At 34.4% G+C, this 20,158-nt stretch overlaps 1 long non-coding RNA gene across 1 annotated transcript; it reads left to right on the plus strand.

Moving 5' to 3' along the window:
- The first annotated feature begins 8,419 nt into the window (after positions 1 to 8,419).
- On the plus strand, positions 8,420 to 15,993 carry LOC108364031 (uncharacterized). Its single transcript, XR_001847690.1, has 2 exons — positions 8,420 to 9,405; positions 15,437 to 15,993. It is a non-coding gene; the product is annotated as an uncharacterized LOC108364031 (long non-coding RNA).
- Positions 15,994 to 20,158: the final 4,165 nt, after the last annotated feature.

Consider the following 20,158-nt stretch of genomic DNA (forward strand, 5'->3'; position numbering starts at 1 on the left):
TGAGAGAAAGTAGAGTACGTACTTTGGTGGAGTACCCGGCAAATATCGCGACTACTCCATGCATGCATGTTAAGAGTACTCCCGAAGGACCAAAGAGTACTCCAAAATTAACCACAATTCATATAAAAAATATGGTCCAATTAACATTGCGATGTCCTAGGGCAGGACCATATACTCCATCTCTGCATTACATCAGAGTAGCACAAAACTACTCCCAACATACTCCAATGACATTATCGTTATATTTTTTTGTTTGTACGCGCTTTTGTTCTTCACTTCGCAGATGCTTTTTTTGAAATTAATAAAAACCAGAAACAAAAATTAAAAATTACATGTTGCCTCTGACGACATTCGAACCCGAACATGCTGGGAGCTAAGAACTAACAGCTAGCATCTCTACACGTTCAGCTACAGCCAGACATGCAAATGTACTTTCAAATGCTTAACTTCAATCACATGTCGTTAAAACACGAGCAGTGATCGGGTAACAATAAGCTGGTGCAGAGACACGAGTTGGTCCGCTACAGCATGACAGAGGAGCACTTTTGTAAGTACTCCATTATACCACAAATAGACTACATGGTCCAACGATTTTTGCAGGGTAATAGCAAGTACGTCAAGTATTTACTCTTCTCAACGCCAAGTTGGGTATGTATGCGGAAAAATAGTAACAATGTGTTGGGAGTAGAGTACAATGCAAGGAGTACTTATTGAATGAAATGCGGCAAATACAATTGCGCTGGACTCTAATATGTACCATATTTAAGGAAAAAATCTTGAAGTATTTATGGTAGAATACTGCTACTTAGTATGGAGATATATAAAATTAATACCATACTCATAGAGGAAAGTGGGCGTTATATAAACTGATTAAAAATAAACAAAAAAAAATCAACTTGAATTAAGAGAATTAGGTAGTTGAAATATGTATGTTATCACAAAGTGGGTGTCAGACGAATGACCTTTAAGAAAGTTGTAGTTTGAAAACATTTTAAAGAAGATTACTGTCTGTTTAAAAAATCATATAAATAGTTTTAAGAAGACCCATTTTCGAACTACAAATACGAGGGTTGCCACCTGTTTAAAAAGACAAACTCAGGTTGAATTACGGGAAGTAGGTAGTTGAAATATGTATCATAATAAGAAGAGGTTTAAGATGGTTTAATTTGAAAAAAATTATGTAGAAATTTGAGAATCTCCTATGTTTTTGGCTAAGTTTGAATGTGTTGAGTTTTGCTGAAATAAATTACACTTAACTTTACCTGCAGAAATTTCAAACTATTTTTTTTATATATGGAGAAAATAAACAACACCATCAAAACAAAAATCAACGGTAAGCCCTACCTAATTCAAACTTGCACTTTATTAATCTAAAATTCAATGGACTACAAAATTGTTTGCTCAAAATGTTTCTATTTAAAAAGCTCGAACTTTTGATGAATGAACAATGTTTTGAAATAAGGACTTACATGGTTTTTGTTAGAGAACAAATAAATGTTTATTATTTGTTTACATAAACAAAAGCAAGTTAGCGAAAACTTGTTAAAATTTCGTGTCCCTATTTATATATTCGCCACTATGCATATTATATGTATATATGTATAGTGGCCAGTCTCCTAGATATACCCACCCACTTCATAATGATTAAGCTGATATATCAGAGTGATCATAATTTATAGGAAGTTTGCTAAGGAAATGCGGTAATAGACTACAGGAAATCGCTCATGTTTAACCTTTTCCAATTATAATTATTAAATACAATTTATCTTCTGAAATTAATTAATTACTGAAAAGTGACAATAACAGCAACACGCTGTATAGTGCTGCAAGCCAGCTACTTTCATGCATATGCACACCGATATGGAAAGACAATCTTTTTTAGCAAAAGACCCCGAGAGTATTTTTGTTGTAAAAAAAGGCATACACCCCAAATTGGAGGTGAAGCTCGGTCAAAAACTTTGCAGAATCTCTTTGCCTAATACATATTTTAAAAAGATATGTACATGCATAACGTCGTTTAAAGTGCAAAACCGCGTAACTGACATTTGTGCCAAAATTGATATTTGTACACCAGAGTACATTTCTCAGTAGTTGGATTAAAAGGCATTTTGTAAAGCTAGCCTGAACTGGATTTGTTTTATAAAAGAGAGACCCGTTTTAAATTAAGATAGTTTTGACTATCTTCTATAAAATTTGGATAACCTCACATACGCGGTTTTGGATTATCATTTACACAGTATTGTATTTTAAACGACGACATGTGTTTGCAAAAGTATACTTAGGCGACTATTGCTTATGACCACAGATACATATATGTACGTTCATATGTAAGTGCCCTGCAGCAAATCACACTGAATCAGAACTTGCGCCGAACTAGACTGAAAAGGGGCGGTACTGGTTCTTCATCTATCCCAACTCAATGCTTTCAACTGTCTTTTTTATATGGCGATGTCCTACGAAGCGACAATTGTCGCCCTCTGCAGATTTTTTGAACTAGTTCTGAACTGACTCTGGCCTAGATGGTTTTGAGACAGTTCATATAAATAATTATAATAAAATAATTTATATTTGTTAAATGGTTGTTAATAATTAAAAATCTAAACTAAGTTGTGTGAAAAACTGAGAAAAACGGTGATATATTGAATGCTTATTTGCCACGCTAAATTGTATTAAATGTATTGAAATGTAAGACTCACCGGCATCTAATAAAAATATATAGAATTTTGAATATTTACAATGGCTAAATAGTTTTCGTAAATTTTTTATTTAAGGATGGCTCATAAGTATTATAACATAAACATATAAATTCACTTCTCTAACTGTGTTAGAAATTTTGTAGAATTCTACAAACTGTTATAAAAACTTCAATATTTTAAATCGGAGTTATAAGTGTGTAGTTCTATAGCCCATTAAATTTTAGTATAATTTGTCGCGCTTATATTTCATAATTTTACTTACGCACGCTCTTGAAGGTATTATCCAATTTAATTATTTTCGTTTAAGATACAAGGTTACACTTTACTACACCAAAATTTGAATACCTCAAATATTTATAAAAAAAAACTCTGATTAAAAAGTATGAAACTTGAAGACCGTTTTACAGTTCTATCAAGTTTGCAACATAGTTAGGAGTTGGAATTTAAATGGTTTATGGAATATGAGACATACTTAAATAAAAATTTAACGAAAAATATTTAAAATGAAAAACATTGGAAATTAAAAAGAAATCACTGCATAACTAGATTTTTACCGAAAATTAGTGTTATATTTACGTTTGTACAGTAGAACGGTAAAAAAAAATCATCTTTCCATGATATTAGTAGAGAAATGAGTTGCTCTACACGTCCATATACATCTTTTAAATGTAGATCCTGTTTTTTTGCCGCTCTAAAATAATTTTAAAAATTCTATACAAATTTCTTATGTGCTGGCACAGAAACTTGCAAATTCCTGCAAATTTGCGTTCGGGCAGAAATTCGAAAATTCCCTATCTGAGAGAGAATTTTGGAGCATTTTTTCTTACTATCTGATATTTTGAGTGATAATTCTCGCTAAACGAACAAACCTATTGTCTTCCCAGAGAGTTTTCTTTGCATATAAATTTGTGCTCTTTTATTTTCATTTGGACACATTTCAGTGTTGGTTCTTTAAATTCAAGTTGGCCTTCGGTTTTTGGAATTTAAATAAGTTCTCAGTGAAACAAGTTGGCACTATATCCAAACACAAACGACTTGAATTTAAGACTTTAAAAATCAGGGTGAAAATTGTTCCCAATTGAATGATTCTTGCCATTTTATATGTATAATAATAATAATAATAGATTGGCGCTTACACATATGTTAGTGTTTGGCCGAGCTTCTCCTCCGACTTGTGGCGTGCGCCTTGATATTGTCACACAAGGCGAAGGGACCTACAGTTTTACGCCGACTCCGAACGGCGATTGTATTTTATGAGAAGCTGTTTTTTTTATATGTATATATAAAATATTCAATACCTTATAATAAGTGTATAAAATTCCAATACCTTATAATGAGTGGTTCCAGAGATAGGCGATATGAGAATTTCAGTGGGTATAGGTGGTGCCACATCCGCTTTTCCAAAATCTACCGCTTTTCACCATAAGTACGGTATTGATAAGATATGTAGTCATAGATATGTGTAAATTTCGGGACATTAGCATAAGCGGTTCCAGAGATAAGTGATATAAGAATTTTAGTGGTGCCCTGTTTTTGCCATAAGTGCGGTATTTATAAGAGGTTTCAAATTTTGGGACGTTAGCATAAACAGTTCCACAGATAAACGGTATGCGAATTTCAGTTGGTATGGGCGATGTCACGCCCCCTTTCCCAAAACCTAAAAATTTTCGTCATGAGATATCGCTTTTCACATTTTAGTCTGTATGTCAGATGCGACGCCCCCTATGTAACGGGATTAACATTTCTGGATTAAAGGAAGTTATATCCTTTAAATCGGTGTATGTTTCATTGAAATCGAGCGAAAAAGGGAGTTAAAAAATTTCTTGTGGCGTATTTATATATACGTATATAGTTTACAGTAAACTAGGAGAAATTTACATTTTATAGAAATACAATTTTAAAGCATCGGGGAAACAAATTGTACTAGATCTCATCTGAATCGTTTAGTGCTAATCTTAGACTGACAAAGTGAAGATTTTCTACTTATGTTTATTAACTAGTCACAGACTGACAACGTTTCAGCCTCCAGCCATTGTAAGAATGCAACATTTAGTATTAGGAAATGCATTGCAGATATGTATTAATATTTGTTAATGCACATATACAGACTTACATGTTTGGTCGAAATTACATCCATGTCACAATCGCCTTCTTGTGACACTAGTTGGTCAAATACCCACAGGAACAATATTGACTTTACATTTCAATTGCTAATAAATATGTCAATCAATTAAGGCCGCTGGAGTGTTGTAGTTGGTACAAAGTAATTTGTTATGCAAGGAGAGAACGAAGGTAATAGGGTCAATTGAATATGCACAATTGTACATATGTGTGTAGTTAGTTTAACTCAGATTATACTTGACTGCTTTCCTCAATCTACATACACTGCCGGAACAAAGTATTGGCACAGCAAATTTTTCAAAATAAATGCTACAATTTTTATCTAATATTTTTCCGCCAATTTTGTATAAAAATGTGGTTCATTCAACAACAAAAAACATAAAAACATAATTCATAAACTTTGTACAAAACTCGCGAAAACTGAGCAAAATTTCATCAAAAGTTTCAACTTTTTAATCAGATTTTTTAGAATTTCTGTGATTATGAGTCAAACCACGCCAACTGTATCAATGAATTTTCATTGATTTTCTGGAAAGTGAAGACAATTGTGGGAATCTGTAGATAATTATAGAACAAAAATACACTTTGGACGGTTTTTCGAAATTGCACTTTGTTTTTGTTTTTTTTTTTGTGGTATTATAAGAATATTGCAATTTTTGAGAGAAAAATTCATAACCCGCGGCCCATTTGATGAAATTCGATGAAATTTTTTTTGAGAGTTGCTGAAGCTTTTCCCTTTACAATAGAAAGATTTGCAGAATAAAATTTGCAAAACAATTAATTCTTTAATAACAATAATTTAAACAATTGCAATTATTTATATCTTCTAGGCCTGCGATTGCAGTGAAATTTTGGCACAATATACTCTAAACTCTTGTTTTTGAGTTCCAAAAAGAAAAAAATGGTCTTCCCAATTTTGACAGTCGCTATCGATTATTTTCTCATTTTGAGTTAATACCGCAGATTTCGTATTTCTGTAAACTACCGTTTGCCCATTCTCCATACCATCCGCCCGTTTCGTGAAAATATCTCAATTTTTACTCGAGTTATCGTGTGCATAGACGGACAAACAATCATAGTTTATGTATAGATATATTAGTTTATATCTTTTTCAATTCTTGTAGACTGTTACACACAACCGTTATGTGAACAAAGTTATACCTAGTACCCTTGTGTCCAAGTGCGCTCGGGTATAAAAAGTGTTTTAAAAAATCTCGAATTCTAGACCACCTAGCGGATTAATGCTTTTTTATGTTGCATTATAATCGGTTTAAATTTTCAAGTCTGTAACTCATCGGGAAGTGGACACAACTTTTCATCTTTATTCGACATCGTCGACCATTCTACGCCCTATAAAATTTCGGGCACGATGAGAAATCTGTTCATAGAACATATTTTTGTTCGACGAGAAAACGCTCTGCTTTTGACAAGAGCTATGTTTAGATTGATCTCCATGCACGCATTATTCATGGTGTTAATGCTGCAACCCAAGTGGAATAAGTCTATCGCGTGTCCAAATTGTAACGGACAACGAGGGCGTGTGTCCTAATACGAAAATACTTTTTTGTGTTTTAGATGTATTTCGTCTTCGTCCACTTCTGCCGCTGCGGTTCAGATGAACACTACTTATCACGCTTCCCAGCATCAATTTTCGGAAGACGCACGAGAGTGAGTTGCCTTCCTAAATATTATATCTCGTTTCATCTCAAATGGCACGGCAACGTCTTCTCAGTGGAGACGGACGTCAATATATGTATATATATATCAGTAATAGGTTTGCGACGATCCCAAAATTAAACATTTCGTCTGGTTAATAGTGAGTTTTTTTAGATAATAAGCTCCAGGGAATTCGTTCATGAAAGACTTCAGGCCTTCACAAAGAATTGTTAATTACCTACTATGCAATACTAAGAAATAGAATAAAACAATAATACTTTTAATATAATTTCGGGAAACAGTGCGATCTTTCTTCTCGTGGATTGGAAAGTACACGATTGCAATCTTCGGTTATGTTCTTATGAGACTAAACTCTGATGTATACCGTCCATATCTCCAATGAATTCCGAACATTTGCTCCCGAACTGCCATCTTTGCTTTTGCAGGAATTATCCACAGTCTTGAAACCGTTTGATTACAGCCTACTTTTTTTTATAGAATTTTAAACTCTTCGCACTCATGTTTTTTTTTCTCTTGAAAATAGGTCCCTCTTCCCTTCTTTTCTTGTGCCTGCGGGTGGACAGCGGCGTGGCATACCAGTTATTTTTGCCTTTCAGGAACGCTTTAATCACAAAATGATAAATTGAGTTCTGTGTTCTTCGATCAAATACTACTATAATATAATAATACTAAATACTAACTACCATGTTCCGTACCGCGGCAAAGCAGTTCCTATATCTTAAACTTTTAAATTCCTATTAAAAACACATTTTATTATTATTTGAAAAAAAAAATACTGTATCATTAACTACTGCAGTGATGTAAGCCTTGTATTTTGTGCGGACATCCTTCGGTTGGACAGAGGTGAACAGACACTGCCAGCTTCAGTGAGGCCTTAAATCAAATAAGTCGCAGTTTATTCGTGTAATTCCATCTGCACTCTCTTCATTCTTCGCTTCTGAGTAAATAAAGCCATAAAAATTTCACAATTTCATATTAATACGGATAACTTTTTACTGCCCTTGCAATCCGGTTAACTAAGAACTCTGCTTAATTGGCACGAAAACCCTGGCACGTTTTGATTTTAGATTTTACAAAACACATTCCATCGGTTATTTAAGACTTTGACTAAATGAAAATATCGGCTTAATGAAACAACATTTATATCCCTAGTTCAGATCGGTTTAAATGCAACTGTTTGTTCAACTTAAATTATAACAACCCGCTTCAAGCAAACTGCTGTTTAGGCTGTATAAAAAATAGTATTTCTGAAATCCTTCTAGAGTAGAAGCTTGACCCTGCATGCATATGTTTTAATAATAAAGAAATTCTAATATAATTACCATCTACAGTGTATTGAATTCTTTGCTTCAACAAAATCACCTTGAATAAACCAGCATGATAAGCAAATAACGTTCAATATTTCATTAATAAAATTTACAGTTGCTCATACTTCACACACTCAACGACTCTCTGAGAACTCAAGTTCTTCACACTTTCATACACATTAAAGAAAATTCGAGAGTGCACATGCTTGCACTATCTTTCTTGCCACTTGAGGGCTTCAAGCTGTTGCCACTATACCTATACAGTCAGCATTACACCTTACACGTGCAAACACACATTACTCACTTGTTATAAGCCAGCCAACAACCAGCTACATACATACACCCACCACTTTAGCCAAGAACTGAAAGAAGGTTCAAAAACCCCAACGTTCGAACAAAACACAACTAAAATTCAAGGCAGAAAATAAGCGCTTCAAACATGTTCGCATTTTGCGGTATGAAGCCAACATGTCGACAGCGCCAAATGGGAGGGAGCCAATGTGCCACCGGCTCCAAAACTCTTATACGCAACTTGGACATGCTGCGACAATTGATGTGGAGCGCATGTATAAAACGCAAAGCAACGCAACGAATCAGTTCATTTGGCGTTCATTTCGTGTGTGTGCGTGACGCGTAATCGGTGACCACGTAGCGGTGACAAGGCGGTGCTAGTCAGCGGCAGTTTTAGGGGAAACGGTTTATTTTCATAAATATCAGTCAACATAAGCAGATGCACACCGACGCGCCACATCAGTTGCTACGAATCCGTTCAAACGAGTTGTCGGCGTTTCTCGCAGGTGAGCGGTCTCCCATGCGCACGCTTTTGGTGGATTACGCGACGCGTTTCGACGACTTTGATGACTTCTCATAACTAAATTTGGCATCGACGTTAGTGCAAAGGCTAAGTTGGCCAAGTAATTGTTGCAAAAAAAAAAACCAAAAATAATATTTAGCTCACGGTCAAGTGGCGAATGATTGTGTTGAATCGCATTCAACGGATTTAAGTTAGTTTTGACATTTGCCAAAAGTGTTTGATTGTGATTGTGTGCACATGGTGTACTGTGGATATACAAATATATTCAATACATAAATAATTGTAATAAAATAGAATAAATATTTGCTGAAAGTCTTAACAAAACTCAAAACCTTCGCATCAAAAATTAATTTATTTTCTTCCAAAAATTTCGTCATAAATTTTAATTGCTCTTATCTAATCATATCAGTGCGTTTGGGCTAACATTTGTCAGAAAGTGTGTCAATAAATATGTACGTACATATTTAGAAATGCTGACAGATATACCTACATGCAAACGTATTAAATGCAACACAGCTAAAAGTGAATCGCGCAGTTATCAGTAGCGGCCAAAATTTGTCTGTGTATTAGTGAAAGAGTGCTCCGGGGCGTATGAGTGTAGAAATTCTTGCTTATTTGAAAATCAAACATATACTTATATGTACATGGTGTTTTTACTATAGCATTCATAAGTATATCCATAAGTATTTTGAGAAAAAAATCGCATAGAAATTTAACAAATAAATTGAAAATATTGTGAACCCAATAAATATGTCAACTGCAGCCTAGACCAAAAATTCCCTATCTTCAGGTATGAATGCCATTTAAAATGGTTATGTGTAATAAATAGGTGTATGTGAATTCGTTTTCAATTTGCTATGAACAAGACATCTGAATTCGATGTTATCGATTGTCATAAAGCACTTGCACATTCGTCGTACTTGTAAAATTCTAGATAAGTGAACACCTCTTATGTACATACATATGTATATAGCTTCCGGCAACATTAAAAAGCAATTAAAAGATACCGTTCCAGTAAATTTCTAGTGAAATTAACTTTACATTATAAATGCTTTTATTTACTCAAAGTGTAATTTAGTGCAAACAAAATATGTACAATGAAACACGAACAACTACAGCCACAGTAACAGAAAATACTAATATTTCCAATCCAACACAAATTGTCTTTCCACCCATCTACGCATTTTTGAAATTCCAACGCGCCTTTATGCTTACATTGACCGCCCTTGTCCATAAAAAATTAGTATTTTTATTGGAACCTCGTTAAGGTAATTTGCCCTAAACTTTGTTTAGTTTTGTGCTAGACCCCGAAGCCGGTTTTGGATTGATATATATTAAAATGAGGTATGCACAACAACTTAATGATCTATTGTGCCCTCTCCTCATCACAATACTTACTCTAGGCCTACATCCCTCAAAAACAGCAGCATCGCGTTCGACGGTAGGGAGTGAATTTGCTCAATCTGTGACCACATCGAGCCTAGATTTCCTTCGCATCAGTGGCGCATCATACTCGATAAGAATATGTTGTGGTGCACAGCCGGCATATATCATTTGTTCATATTCCCTGCTGTTAGAAATTCCGTCTTAGTCTTCTATGCCCTGCAAAGATAACTGTTAGAATTATTGGTTTCTCCTTTGGAAGGTTAATCAAGTTTTGTGATCTCTTATTGTTGTACCCTCCCAGTAGACTATTTGCTTGCCGTAGTGCTGCTGAGCCCCGACAGTTTAGATCCCTTAGGCCGTTCGTCTTCTTTCTGAGCTCTTCCTTAAGAGTATTAGTACTTACTCCCAGGAACGGCTCGGGTCCAATTTTAGTGATGTCTGCCGTCTCTCTTACGAGGCAGTCCGCCGTTTTATTAAACCCTTTTCCCCCATGGCCGGGTGCCCATTCTAAAAGGATGTTGTTTCCCCTGCCTTTGGAGTTAAGTTTCTCAATACACTAATGACTAGTGATGATCAAATTTTTAATATGATAAGAGAGCCTTAGGCGATACCTGGCTATCGCTTAAAATTATGATCCTCTCGTTTCGGTACCCTCTATATGTCCGGAAACATAAAGACGGCGAAAACCTTTCTACGTAAGATCTATGGCACTGACAATGTAATAATAATAATATTTTGGCGCTTACACTTTTGCTAAGTGTTGAGCCAAGCTTTTCCTGACATAGTTAGGCGTGTAAAAATACAATGGTACTCTGGCTTGGACAAGTCGTACGTATGAATGCTGTTTCTCCGGTGAAAAGAGCCTTCGAAAGCAAAGACGTCCGTGGGCACAATGGAAGGACCAACTACACAAAGACCAGTGTGAACCCGGGATGAAAAACTGGCGCAACTTCGCGAAGGGGAAAGGCATTTAACGAACTTCTTTGGTCTCGGCCCAAATCCAAAAAGTGGTTGTAGTGCCAAATAAGAAGAAGAATATTCCAAACCGAGGTACGTGCAAGGTCATGGACTTCGTGGTGGAAAATAGGTCGAGGACAGAAGCTTATGTGTCTTTAGCAATGGTCAATCTACATTCAAGGTGTTTTCCAGGCCTCTTCGAGTACTTCGGCAATGCAACTCTCCACTAAGTTACGATGAAAACGTCCACGTGCGTGGTACTCGAGAGTACCTGTTAATGAAATATCTGACCATTTAGCTAGCTACCGTCAGAAACTTGGTGAATTTTTCGGTCAACAAGATTAATGTTTCCTTCAATCTCTGAAGGTCCCTCTAGACATTAGCATAAATTTATCATGAGTGTAATCGTCACGATCCTGAACGAGGAACAAATCTGAACGTGTTGCTTGTCTCGTATTTCCATATGATGACAATCGTAACATAAAATAATTTCTCTAGAATAAAGGACACATACATTAAAGGGAGGGTATTATAATTCTTTTCACAACTTTTGCTTTCATTCTTGTAGTTTTCTAAAAAAAATCCACTTTAGTAACCACTGCAGCTGGAAAATAAAATTCAATTACTGTGAGCTCAAAATCTACCGTGACTTGAATTAAAATACTTTTGTTTTCATATGTCAAAGTCACAATTTATTCAGACGACTGACGGGTTGCGTAGTTTGGGATCGATTGTCTACTCCTTCACGAACGTTACGGTTCGAGCCCGGGCAACTTTTGGCTTTGCTGAGTCGTTACTTTTCGTGGCTTAAAAAACTGACTATCATCGGCATAAAAGACAATCCCATTTTACCTTCCTCCTTGAAGAGGATGAGACCACGCCTTTGAGGCTTTTGGTAGCGATGTATTGAGCGAAAAACTAATGAGCTTTTCAAAGTTAGTGTAGACTTAAAACAATTATTTAAAAGGAATATGAAAACGCTACAATGGATGGTAATTCGTGATTATGAAAAACAATATCATATTTGGGTATAAAATCCTACTTTCAAGGAATTTGAGGACTTTCTACGATTTTTGCATACATTTTTATAAAAAAAATTATATTCACAAATCATCGCGAAATTTCTATTGTTGCCATCGTCGAAAATTCCATAACCGACGAGTAAAAACTGCTTTACGACTGAGTTTAATTGTAAACATCCGGTTAGATCAGCATAAGTCGCCGTGATTCCACGTCATCATAGGTCATAAAAGCATAAGGTGATAATATCCTTCCTAAAGTAGATTCCAATCAATTGTTTAACTTTAGGTGCTCCTGAAATCGGGCCGGTAGAACCAAATTAAAAAAGGTCTAGTCCTTTTCTACTCTAAGACCTCCACACAGAATTAACTGAACTAACTAAACGTCCCTGCATTTTTTGTGTGGACTGGAACCAACATGGCCCTCATAGGGGTCGGAAGAGGGGTCAGGCATTCCTTGACTACTTTTCAGCGTATCATCAAAGGGCTTTGATTGCTATTTAGCATTCAGAGTTTATTATTTTCCTTGTTGAATTGGTGTTAAATTTGTAACCATCCAATCCGCTGTTTCTGTTCTATCTTTCTCCCCATTTCACTTTAATTTTAATTGAAATACTATGTTACGCCTAACCCTCCCCAGGAATATGGATGTAATGGTATAATACTATGCCATGAATATGAGCATGTGTACATTAAAAATGCGTAAAAAACTTTACAACTGAAAACAAAATGCCAAATAAGTTCTCTGAATTAATTTCGAGGAGGCATCAGTCGAATACTATAGAGGTACAAGATTTTGGCACGCTTTGGATAGGGTCTAATCTCTATAATTAATAATATTTTGGCGCTAAGACTTTCGCTAAGTATTTGGCTGATCATCTCCTCCAATGTGTGTGTGGAGAGAACTACAATTATACGCCGCATCCAAATGGCAAATGGATTTTATGAGAAACTTTTTCACGGCAGAAATACACTTGTAGACATGCTATTGTCTGCCGGGTGGTGACCGCTGTTAGAAAAAACATTTTCTAATTTAGATGTTGTCAGGAACAAAGATCGAAGCGTTGACGGAGTGGTAGTACGCACATCTAACCGCTGAGCTACAGCGGCCGTCTATGATAGGTATTAGGAGACAGGCAGGTACTAATTCCTCTCTAGGTTTAGTCAGTATCATTTATAAACGGGTAGGTTCTACCCCTACGCCTTTACACTACTAATAGTTATGTTTGATAGGACGGAGCAAAAGTGCATATTTGTCGAAAGGAAAATCTTAAAATTTTCGATTCTTACGAAAACATAAACATGGCACATTGGTTTTGTTTCGCATCTGAGCAGGATTGGTTGAAAATTTTTTAGTAGATAACACGAACTAGAGCAGATTTAAGTCGACTCATTGTTAATGCAAAGCTGCTGTATCGGTATTATATGTATTGAAATTTTGTTTGCCTTTTTATTCACTACAAAAAGTAGGTCTTTCACTTGTTAACTTTAAGTGATACGTATGGATGTACTCAATTTATTGCTGGTCCTAAATATTATGTTTTTGCAGTCTCTTAAATTTTTTAATTGTATCAATATACATGTAGTCAATATGTGTTTGTTTATTATTTGTAACAAACCATCCAGTAAAGCAAAAACAGCTATCAATATGTATGTATGTATGTGTGTATTCACACATTTTTTTTTATGTAGAGCCGATATTGACAAAAAAGTGATTTCAGGCGGGAACTGTTTGCAATATGTGTCGAATTTTATAGCTATTTCATTTTCAACACAATAAATTATTACATAACATTTGGCCGGGTTTACAAATGCAAATATGTATTTTTATGTGTCAGGAAGTCTTGCCAGATTATTTTTCCAAAAACTATAAATTTCCTTAGAAAACATTGCATTCTCGACCAAAAAACTGTAATCTCCAAAAACGAAGAGGTTTTAAAAAGTTTTTTTATTGTACTAAACGTAAGTAACAAAAAAAAGATTTATTTCCATGAAATAAAATAATATAAAACGTTTAAATTGTATATTTAGTTTTATTATATTTCATAGGTTACTTTGTTAATTTTCTTGAGCATTTGATTCGTTACCTCATATTTAGTACCTGAAGTAGGTTTTTAAGAAATCTATGTATTGTTCTTCAAATACCAAAGAGTGCTGGAATTTCTGGTTAATTTTTTGTTTTATTCAAATTGGTTAGGGAAAAAATTTTTTCCACATTTGCTGTGGCGACTGGAATACAAAGGACAGCTGAAACCATTTGTTTCAAATCAGGAAACTCCGCTCCTTCATCAGTCCCCTTTAACCTTAAAAATTGATTTACAAAAAAACTGAAAGAGAAATTTTAATTTATTCGTTCAAATCGCCTATTTCAAAAAAAAGGCTATAGTTTTTACTAGGAGGTAGTTTAAACAACTATGAGCTTGTTTTGAAAACTATAATCTGCAGTTAAAACTGTGAATCTGGCAACATTTGCTATTATTCTTTCCAATATTAAATTTTCTGATACGCAGAATTTTTTTATTACAAGTAAATTTTATGCATCACATTTGAGAGAGTTTATGCTGAACATATTTGGAATATGTAAATAATTTTCAACTGCAACAATGATTGTACAGGAGAATACAATTTATTGACTTTTACTAAAATTCTTTATCTTATGTACATTCCATTTTTAAAAATTTAGCTGTTTTATTAGCACACCTTTGTGACTTTACACGGAATTGTACAATTGTCTACCCATATACGTATGTAAATAAGTAAAAATAGTCCTTGTTTGCTTGGTTGTTCATCTGTTTAATTATCTGGTCGAGACTGAAAGTTTTGGCTGCTTTTTTTTGGTTGTTTGTGTTTCCGATAGGGTAGGTATATGATGTTTTTTGAACAATTTTTTGCCATTCCTATTAAAATTTGGTTTGGAGACAAACCGATTTCGGTGTTTTGCCATCTTTTTGCGCTTTGCAAAGAAACTTGAAAATACTAATTGTGGATATTGATCGCCATATTTTATTCATAAAAACACAACAAAAATAAAGTTGAAAATTAAGCTCTTTTGCAAATATCTAGCATGTTTTTAAATATAAATATAATAAAAAAAATATAATATAAATCAATGGTTTTTAAGTACCGCGAGACTAGGAAGGAATGTAAGACTGTATTTTCTGAACTCTATGAATTGTGGAATCACCACCATGTTGAAACCAAGGGGGAACGACTATTTTCGGGTTTCAATCAAACTATGTATGTTAGCCTAAACTTTGTTATTCTCTTTTTGATAAAAAAAAATATAATTTTTCGTGTAAAATTCTACTTACTCTTAATACTCATAATACGCAGAAGATGTTCTGTTTTAGAGGTCCTTTATACGGTAGTTGCTTTTATTCCGATATATTGAATATAGCATATATAATACTTCATAAATCAAAATCAGGTTTTAATCTTCTATTCTTTCTTTCCTTACAGCCATTAATACATTATACACAAAACGAAGACTCCAATGATGAAAATCTGAACATTGAAAATTTTGGTGATGCACTTTATAGGCACTGTTCCAACAATAACAACACCCACATCCATCATTTAAGCATCTAGTACTTGCGGCAGCAAGACCACTGTCATTCATTTCGGTGATAGTCACTGCGGAAGCGGTGACACAAACTACAACAGCATCAACAATATCCATAATAACAACAACAAAAAAACTACAACTCTAACAATAGTAACGCTGCCAATACAAAATTCCAACAGATAAAACAACAAAAAAAAACGTCACAGATTACATCAACAGCAGCCGTATCAACAACAGCAGCAATTGCGGTAATACGAGTTTTTACCAAGCTACAGGCAACACAAGCCAATAACAAGAACAATAACAACAGCGCTAACAAAGCCAGTTATATTAGGTTTTGCAGTAACAGTAACAGCAGAAAAATGCGCCGCAATGTAAAATTCATTGTTTTTGTTAGCATCATTTGGATATTCGTCATGGTCTACTACTTCCAGTCCAGCACGGAAAAGGTGAGTCGAGCGAGAAAACAACGATAACGTACATATATCATTTGCATTCTATCGTAAATTAAATTTGTGCACATGGGCAAATGTCCGGAACCGTGTGCTTTTGTGACACTCGCTTTTTATAGAAAAACTTGGGCCATTACATGATAACAAATGCGACAAGTTCTTGTAACTTATTTAGTTTTTTTTTTTTTTTTTACCCTAGAATGGTAAACATAGTCTGTGAGGCACAACAATTTTTTGATTTTGCGATATTTCCAGATCGGTCTCTCATATCAAAGCGTGGGTTCGTGCCAACTCAGTTAAGTGTTCTCTAAGCTTGGGTGCAGTACGTGTTCTGTTCAGTTCCATTATGCTGCCGAAATATTCATATATGTGTCGCCTATGAGGCGATGTTTACGAATAAAGGTATTTTTTTGTATAGGAAACTTTTTAAAATAAAAATCTTTTCTAAGCCATAGGCATGATATTCTTTCTTAATATGTTAATTTGATCTAAAATCTATAGGCTAAAGAAATTTTACGAAAATATCTCGAACGGAAATATTTCTTTTTTATTTGTTTTCAAACGGTATCTGTATACCACCCATTAAAATATGTGATCTACTAATATGACTGTAACAAATTTCAGATTCCAAAAAAAATATTAAATGTTTTTATTAATTTTTGTTACAAAAGATATTGTAAATACATATTTTCTTTTGTTTGAATACATTTTTTTTTACAAAGGTGAAATGTTCCTTGTTTATAAAGGTATTAAAGGGCTACAAAATATGTTTACCATTCTAGGGTTAATAATGCCATTTTAATTTGTATAAACAATCAAAGTCATTAAAATAACAATTTTGACGTGGCACTTTGGGTACCTTTTGTACTTTTTTTTGAGTATAACGTTTTCAGCGCAAAACGGAGACATTCGAAAATCATGGCAAATAATAATGGTAAAATTGGAAAATGCATTAGGCGTTGAGAAAAATATGTTTTCCTCATAGGAAAAGTTCTTTTCCATTTTGCACTTTCAGCAGTTCTTATTTGTTGATATATGTACATATGTATGTAGATATTAATTACATATTATAGAATAAAATAAGACCTTTTGCAGTTATGTGCCTTTGAAAATATTGAAAATAAAACAAATATTGCCTGAATAAGTCTTTGCGTGAATGGCTTAAAATGTCATCTTTTTTTGATGGAACACTGACAGACTAAAATATAACAGGTTGGCATCAAGCGTGTCGTTAGGTAACATTCTGCATAAAATTCGTTGCAAATGCTAGGTACATAAAATAATTTTAGTCCAAAAAAACGGCCATGAATTTATGTGTGTATATGTGAAGGATTTTCAGATCTTAGGGCAATACGACTCAGAAATTTTGTAATATTTGCTCAAAAATGATATTTACAATGGATATTAATAAAAAACTAGTTTTTCGTAGAATTTTTTGGAAACTGGGCGAGGTCCGGCCACTTATGTCGATTACTTGTATCTCGACAGCCACTTCACCAATCTGTACCAAATTTGATATACACATTGTCTGACCTTCTTAAACACCGTCTTGAAAATTTTTGGAATCGGACAAAAGCTACGTCCTCCAGAAGTATCGCTAACTTTGAGTTTTCGAAAATTATAGTTTTTTATTTATAACTCTTTACGCGTTTGAGAAAAATGAATCACTCAAGAATTTGTTGTTTATGTTTTTTTAGCGTTGAACCCCACAGTTCCGGAGATTTGCCAATATGTACATTTCTGTCGTCATATAGGTATGTGGATGTGTCATAGCTTTTACATCCATTCTAACGTATAAAGGGACAGATTGGACTTGTTTGGTGGCGTCAATTTGCATTTGTGGCTGCATTGGTGCTCATTCTTCATTAAGCAAACATTTTTTCTTCGCTACCATCCGTAGTAGGGATGTTGCGAATGTGGGGTTTTAGACATCCGCGGATGCGAATGCGGATGTCAAGTATTTTTAAGAAATAATTTAGGTGAGTACATTAGGTGATTTAGGTAAAAAAAAGGAAAAGCTAGTAATTTTTAATGTTTTTGATTTAATACTTGAATTTAAAAATTGGAATACTGTGTTTAATAAAGAGTACTTTTGCTGCCTTTTCGGGTTACAGCCTGTTTCTTGAAGGGTCGTAAATCAAACCTGCGCCATTAAATATGTAACTACTCGATCGAGGCGACAAACTTGAAACTTGACAAAATTGTAAATTCTTTTCGCTGCACCAGTTGAGAGGACCTTAAATTATATTTCTTTTTTTATTGCATCGGGACTGCAAATATCGGATACATACTCCTGACTTTCATCTTCACAAACTAGCATCATGGCAAGAACGTTATTTAAACACCGTTGTTTTCCAATTTGCACTGTTGGAATCACGAACGATGAAGGTCTCAGATCTTCTTAGTTTCCGGGTGACTCCTTGGAAAGGTTCACCTACAATGAATAGCTTGTAATTAGTTTTTTTTTTATTAGCTGAGCTCGACTTTTCCTAGTCGCAGGCAGGGATGATAAATGAAGTTTTCGAAATTGTACCAAAAGTCAGAAAAAAATCTATCAAATCTAATAAAAATGTACCAACAAAAAATTTTAAACGCTTTCACAAAAACAATAAATGTTTAAAAGAAATATACATTTATTTAACGCCTTTTAAATAAATATCTTGTAAAAATATACATATATGGGTATTTTCATACGTCGCATACGTGACAGTCGTACGTTTCAATGTTCAATTTTTGATTTTCAGTGGTTACGGCTTTTTGTATTTCAGCGACGATGTGAGTTGTTGTTTTCGAGCTGAAAGACTAATGAAAGCAAACACGGAACTTAATCATAATAAGTTTTATGAGAAAAAAAATATTTGCATTTATCTAAGAAAAAGTAGCAAAAACTAGCGATGCATCCAGTCGATAGTTACATAATTCTTACCAAATTAAAGGTAGGGGGACGTAGAGGGACCTTTTTAACATAGCATCTCCTCAGGCAAAAAATGTTGGCTACAATTTGTAATTTTGTTCGCCCAATATACGTTTTATCAGTGCACTTGAACAATATTCGCATTCGCAAAGCTCCGCATTGATTATTGCGAAAGCGACTGCGAATGTTAAAATAAATGCGGAAGCACCGCGGTTGCGAATGCGAATGCGAATATTCGCAACAGCCCTGATCCGTAGTACCGTAAATGGGGAGAATATACCTATCAAACAGCGGATTAATTTGAATGCTTTGTCACGGTACCAAACAAGCAGAGCGTTGGCCAAAACAATGCCAAGAGAATAATCAAAGCGAAACCTTTTTTTATACCTTTCATGAGCATGAAATGGTATTATAACTTTGGTCCGATGTTTGTAAGTACCAGAACAAAAAGAGATAGACCCATCAAAATGTATACTTATATGATCAGAACGTCGAGCTGAGTTGATTTATCCATGTCCGTCTGTCCGTCTGTCCGTCTGTCCGTCTGTCNCCGAACTTAGACTTTCTTACTTGTTCCATTTGACGTCGGAATTTTTTTAAAAAGGACTTTGAAATTTCAAGGATGTTATTACAGTGAAACCGGATAACTAAAAATATTAAAATCAATTAGAAACGTAATTGATATTACGATAAACGACAACGAAAGTACTGTATTCAATTCAATTAATCGCATATTAAAATGACCGCGTTTGTTCTGAAAAAGCATCCGTGAAGTGAATANCAGCGCTGCTCTTACTTGTTTTTGTTTGTGTTTTATACGGCATTGTTATATGTATGTATGAGTACAATATAGATATTTTACGTACAAGTTTATTAAACCGGCTCAGTTTAGTTAAAATTATTTGTGTACGAATGGTAGGTATGCTTATTAGTTTGATTATTTTGCAAATCTTTTTTTTTATTCTTAAATTTATTACCTTTTACTTTGCACCAAGATTTTATTTTTCGATATTCCGAGTTTTTAAATGGTTGATTTCACCGTGCGATGAAAAATAAAAATTTCAAGCATTCGAAAAATCTATATTCTCACGAAACTAAGCGCCAAATATACTAGTACAACTAAGTTTTTAGTTTTTATACCCGAGCGCACTTGTGCACAAGGGTATATTAATTTTGTTCACATAACGGTTGTTTGTAACAGCCAAAACGAATCGAGATAGATATAGACAAATGTATACATAAATGATCAG

The sequence above is a fragment of the Rhagoletis zephyria genome, unplaced genomic scaffold (genome assembly GCF_001687245.7).
Source record: "Rhagoletis zephyria isolate East Lansing unplaced genomic scaffold, Rhagoletis_zephyria_1.1 Rzeph_scaffold_01443, whole genome shotgun sequence".
NCBI lineage: Eukaryota > Metazoa > Arthropoda > Insecta > Diptera > Tephritidae > Rhagoletis > Rhagoletis zephyria.